This window comes from Ictalurus punctatus, chromosome 7 (assembly GCF_001660625.3).
Source record: "Ictalurus punctatus breed USDA103 chromosome 7, Coco_2.0, whole genome shotgun sequence".
Classification (NCBI taxonomy): domain Eukaryota; kingdom Metazoa; phylum Chordata; class Actinopteri; order Siluriformes; family Ictaluridae; genus Ictalurus; species Ictalurus punctatus.
Genome location: NC_030422.2, coordinates 20,699,100 through 20,705,099, shown reverse-complemented (window position 1 = coordinate 20,705,099; position 6,000 = coordinate 20,699,100). Strand labels below are relative to the sequence as shown.

Below are 6,000 nucleotides of genomic sequence, written 5' to 3'. Positions count from 1 at the left end.
ATACACTCGCTCCTTCTTCCTGTGCCTTTAACTAGTCACCTTCTTTCTATCCATCCTTCTCTCATGAAATTACAAAGGCATTGATGGATGACAGGTGTCAGAGTTTTATCTGCAGCAGCACAGTGTGTGTGTGTGTGTGTGTGTGTGTGTGTAAAACCGAGAGATGGAGAAGTTGAAAGTGAGATGGAAGAGTGGAACAGAGATGTGTAAAAATAGAGCTGAGCATTGCTCACAAGCAGATGCATTCTTGTGATTAATTATGCATGACCTTTAGGAAATCCACATGGCAAGTAGTTTTGAGATCCACCAAAACTAGTAGAGCGGGTTGTCCACTAATCGTAGGGTTGGCGGTTCGATTCCCGGCCCACATGACTCCACATGCCGAAGTGTCCTTGGGCAAGACACTGAACCCCAAGTTACTCCTGATGGCAAGTTAGCGCCTTGTATGGCAGCTCTGCTACCATTGGTGTGTGAGTGTGTGTGTGAATGAGACAGAGCGTAAAGCGCTTTGGAACAACTAAGGTTAAAAAAAGTGCTATATAAATGCAGACCATATCAAACTTGCATTTCAGACATCCATCCAACATCTGTACCGATTATCCTACACAGGGTTGCAGGGAGCCTGGAGTCTGTCTGAGGGAATTCGGGGCACAAGGTGGGGGACACCCTGGACGCCCTGGGGTGCCAACCCATCGCAAGTTACAATCACACACATATTCACACACTACTGACAAATTTAAAAATGCCATTCAGCCTAAAATACATGTCTTTGGACTGGGGGAGGACACCAGAGTAATCCCCCAAAGCACAGAGAGAACATGCAAACTCCACACACACAGGGCAGAGGCAGGATTTGAACCCCCAACCCTGGAGGTGTGAGGCACCAGTGCTAACTACTAAGCCACCATGCCCTCCCCATTTCAAACATGCAAAGATGCACTCCATCCTGAAATAGCACTCATGATATCATGTGAACATGATCGTGTGATCACATGAGAAAAAGAATTATTCATGGAAAACACAATCAGATGAAATGTGCTCTACACATGAAGCATGTGTCATGTGCAAAAAAGTCTATGTAAAAATGGATCCACATGCACATGTGAAATATCTTTAAATGCATGAATCACTTTTCTGTAAGGGGCAAAGCTGAGCTGGCATAACAGCCAAAACTTAGAGTTAGATCAGTTTTATAGTAACGATGAAGGAGTTGAGTTTGAGGCGGCAGAAAAAAGTCTTGCCTGAGCAAGTACCGTAAGTGTTCTCCGTTCTCCGTAAGTTCTTAACTAATGATTTGAATCTACTTGACCTGACCTTCCATCATTTCAATTTTCCTTCTCACAGATGAAGAATTTCTAGGTACAATTAAATATGAGAGGAAATAAAAAAAGAATTAAAGAGTAATCAGAGGTGACTGAATTGTTGAGGAGATTGATGGCCCGTCCTGCTCATGGTACCATGTATTACTTGGCACCTTGCTGCAAATTATGCTTGTTCAAAAGAGTGTATAATTTGCAATTTCACTACTGCTTATAACACTCTTGAGAACTAGCACTTACTCCAGCCCACTATTCTTCCTCTAACTATCTGGCTCACGGTTACAGTCAATTATATTTTAGAAACTTCCAGTACTTGCAGTACTGTCAACGCCTTTAAGAGCTCTGTGCGTGCTTTAAATTCTGCTTCACTTGCTAATCGCATTTGACTAAAAGTGTCTACCAAATGAATAAATGTAAATGCAATTTACTTAACCTTATTATAGAAAAAAATCATGTTTTGCAGAAAGTTGTCAGTTTGTTCTAAGGCCGGTGATCTAGAGTGTGCAGTGAAGCACTGCAAACTTGCTGAAAGGTGGCTGGGTTACTTTTACCTAATGAGGTCTGGGTAGAACAATCCCAAATCACAGCAACTTTTAAAAGGAGGACTGTACAAGAAAATGGCCACATTTAGCCAGTTTTCTGCTCTTGGTAATGTCTCAAATGTCAAGAGAAGTATCTTGGATACACATGGGGTTTAAAGAGAGCATTCTGGATAACCATTTGAGTCTATTTGTCTCTTTTGAACTATAACCCCATACAGTATTGGAACACCCTACAGTAGAAGCCAAAATCAGGAAAATGACCAGCTTTATAATCAGACACTTTTACAGAAAAAGGACAAAATCCAACAACCTGCACATTGAGATTCTATATACATAGTTGTTATTATTTTCCCATGTCCTGGCTTAGTGGTTAGCATGTTGCCTCTCAACTCCAGAGTTGGGGCTTCGATTCCCACCTCTGTACTGTGTGCGCAGAGTGTGCATGTACTCCCTGTGCTTCAGGGGTATCCTTCATGTATTCTGGTTTCCTCCCCCAGGCCAAAGACATGTGTTGTAGGTTGACTGGCATTTCCAAGTTGTCCATAGTGTGTGAATGTGTGTGATTGTGACCTGCAATGGGTTGGCACCCTGTCCAGGGTGTCTCCTGCCTGGTGCTCCAAGTTCCCTGGGATAAGCTCCAAGCTCTACTGTGACCCTGTGTAGGATAAGCGGTATGGAATATGGATGGATGGATGGATGGATCTTCATACCTCTTATCACCTTCCTCACTTTGGTTTTCCTTTGTTTACACAGTCAACTTTTGATGATGATTTTCTTTTGTATATACACATCACCTAAATGCTGATATCCACAAGACTTACATACTCCCTTGCCTCTCCTTATCACACTCTCATACATAGAAAGGTAAATATAGACAAATGACTGGAACAGCTAAAAATAAAAGTGTCATAGTAAAATATAGGGCCATCATCGCGAGCCACCAAAACAGCTTCAATACATTTTGGAATGCTTTCTAACACATCAGTCCAAAATCTCTAGTTCAGTTAGATTAAAATCAGGTGACTGAATGGTTTGAAGATGAAAATGATTGAAATGATACGCTACAGCCTTCAGACAGTCCTCAGAGACCACTCCCATTAGAATAGAATTGCTTCACCATTTCATCATGATCTCTCAAAGGGGACAAGCATGAGAGAGAGAGAGAGAGAGAGAGAGAGAGAGAGAGAGGGGTTGATTTTCCTTTAATTTTTCACCTTGTGTGTATATACTGTTTGAGCACTGATACACAGTATTCAACAGAATAAACTTTTGATTTTGGAACGTTCTCTATGCCACCTAATATCACACTGCACACTGTTGTACTCACTATTTACAAGCCTGAGTACTGTTTTCACATCACTGTCAATCTGTTTAACTGCTTTGCCCTGTCAGCTTAGACCTTTCATTCTTTACATACAACCTGCTACAGAAGTTGAGCAGAGGTTGAGAAATGAGATGCGAGTTGGTTGCTTGCTCTTCCCAATTCTCCTTCACAGATTCACTCAGCTCATAAGAGAATCAGAAAAATCATTTTCCCACTGACCTTGAACACCAAATCAACATAAATATCAGTTAAACTGGCACTGACAGGGTCCAATTAGTGCTATCAGTGTGCAACACACTCAAACTTCACTCGAAATCTTTCAATGACTGACAGTCAATGCGTCAGGGCATTTAAACAACACCTCCTGATGGTGATGCCCTTTTTTTGGCTCTTTATCTTTATAGCTAAACATCCAAGAGAAAGATTAAAGCTGTGTGTGTGTGTGTTTGTGTGCAGGATTTAATGCACAGGAGACGGCTAGCCCACAGTAGTCACAGGGCACTGCAGAAAATGCCGGTAAAATAGCACTGTAATTGAAAAGCAGCAACCAGTTTTGCACGGCACTCGTTTACTTTCCATCACAGTATTCGCCTTTACCCAGGAGTCGCTTTTGTTCCCTACAGCATGTACACAAAATCACTGCAGTTTATATGAGTCTACAGAGGTCATACAAGTATTTTCTTCCCACTGTGGAACTGCACAAAACAGCTTTCTGTCACATGGTGTTGCGACTGGCTGTGCTGGAGAACACTGTGAGCCTGCTAAGGGATGGTTTTGTTTGAGTGTGTGTGTGTGTGTGTGTGTGTGTGTTGGCATGGGGTGGTATTTGAGTGTACAGTGCAGTGATTTCCAACTCAGAAGGAAGTGTACGGTGGCAAATACTGGACTGGGGATTGCTAAGTGCAGAAAGATGTACTGACACGACATTAAAAACTTGGCTTAAAATGCACACACACACACACACACACACACACACACACACACACAACTCAAAAATGTACTTAAAAGCAAACAAACTGAGAATGCTAGAATTTCCCAATCAAAATAATTTAATGCATATAATTATTCATTCCAGTGGGATTACCACACTTTATTTCCCTCTGGTTCATGCCTAACATCCGACAAAAACAAATAGGTGGAACATGACTAAGGAAACGAACAGAATAGGAGGGAAAAAAACGAGGATGTGAAAAGAGGTGTGCTTTTTTTATTCTGGCAGTGCAGATCGATACACCAAGGATGAAGAGGACAAAAGTTGCTTTAGCTGATCACTTCTCAGGTGACTTATAGCTTCGGAGAGTGGTAGAAAGGCCAAGAGAGAGTGAAAGAGAAGATTGTTGTGTGTGTGTGTGTGTGTGTGTGTGTGTGTGAGAGAGACAGAGAGAGAATATGAAAGCAAGAGACAGTGGAGAGTGAGGGAGCAGAGAAAAGAGAGAAAGAGCAGAGAAGGGAGGGTTTTGTTGTCTTAAGCAATGTTAAATTGCTTCACGTTACCCCAAAGGCAGATGGAAAGAAGAAGCTGTGTGCGATAAGCAGTGTATTGTATGGAACAATTCTGTGATAGCGTAAAAGAGATTAGATAGAAGACGAGGGGAAAGTCTTGAGGGCACAGTATCAATGCAAAATCAAGCATAACACAAATAGATGGGTTCGGACAAAGCAACTACCTGGGTGTGTGGCACTACGGTCAGCTTATACTTGTTTCCTTTTCCTTCTCTCTAACCTTGCCTATTAATATGTACTTACTTATAGTAATATCTTATATGGGAATAGGCTTATTAATGAGACTTGCTATCGTGGTAGAAACATACAGTCTATTAAACTGAAATCTGAAATACAATAACAATGTAATATTACCAAATTTGTTTACTGCAGAACAGTAGCATTGTGTTATATATATATATATACATCTATCTATCTATCTATCTATCTATCTATCTATCTATATATATATATATATATATATATATATATATATATATATATATATATATATATATATATATATCAAGATCTCTCGGCAAAGACACTTTGTTTTTGTTTGCTGCTTTCTTAACAGCGCCTACTTCATTGCACACGGTAAGCATTAAGTGATAATGAATGACAGAATTAGCTAGATGTGTTAAAGCAGCATACAATGGTCAACATATTTTGTTCTAAGTTGCCTTTTTCATCCTGGAAGGATCTTGCCTCCATGACTCAGAGCACATTACAGATGGTTCATATTGAAATTGCTTTAGATAAACTGTATTATGGGTTTTGGATGTGAGGGGCAAATCTATATTAGAAAGAACAGCATAACCATGCCACAATCTTCTTAGTCTTCACTTACAGACTCAAAGTCTTTCTGTAGGCAAAAACAGTAAAGTACTGCAACTCATAGCCACAGCCATAAGGCCATATTTTCAAATCCTTACAAGGCATAAAGATAAGCTCAGTGAAAAGATTTCATGAGAAGATCCTCTCAGTTGTCAAGTAGGGTTTATACAACTGCAAAGAGATATTTGGTGTATGGATCTGTGGTACAGTGATACCTCAGTGGTTCAGTGGTGGAGAGTGGATCGGGCACTGCAGGGGCAGGTTGCATTGTTTGTCTGGGTTTCGGGGTTGTGGTTAAGTCACTTTTGTCACCAACAATATTTGTATATTTCAGAAGGGGTTCATGTTTCAAATATAGCTACTGATGACTTTGTGCTATGCAGAAATTTCATGCACTATAAACCACATATTGAGAACTTAATGTATATAAGTACTTTTCTGCACTGCAGCAAGGATTGTACACAGCGTGAAACAAATGACAAACATGCATGATCAC

General features: G+C 40.5%; 2 protein-coding genes across 2 annotated transcripts in view; one reads left to right on the top strand and one right to left on the bottom strand.

Moving 5' to 3' along the window:
* Positions 1–6,000, bottom strand: part of pcxb (pyruvate carboxylase b) — a 248,629-nt gene that overhangs the window by 80,488 nt on the left and 162,141 nt on the right. The window lies entirely within an intron of this gene.
* Positions 1–6,000, top strand: part of LOC108267639 (leucine-rich repeat and fibronectin type-III domain-containing protein 4) — a 42,756-nt gene that overhangs the window by 12,517 nt on the left and 24,239 nt on the right. The gene's annotated exons all lie outside the window — the stretch shown is intronic.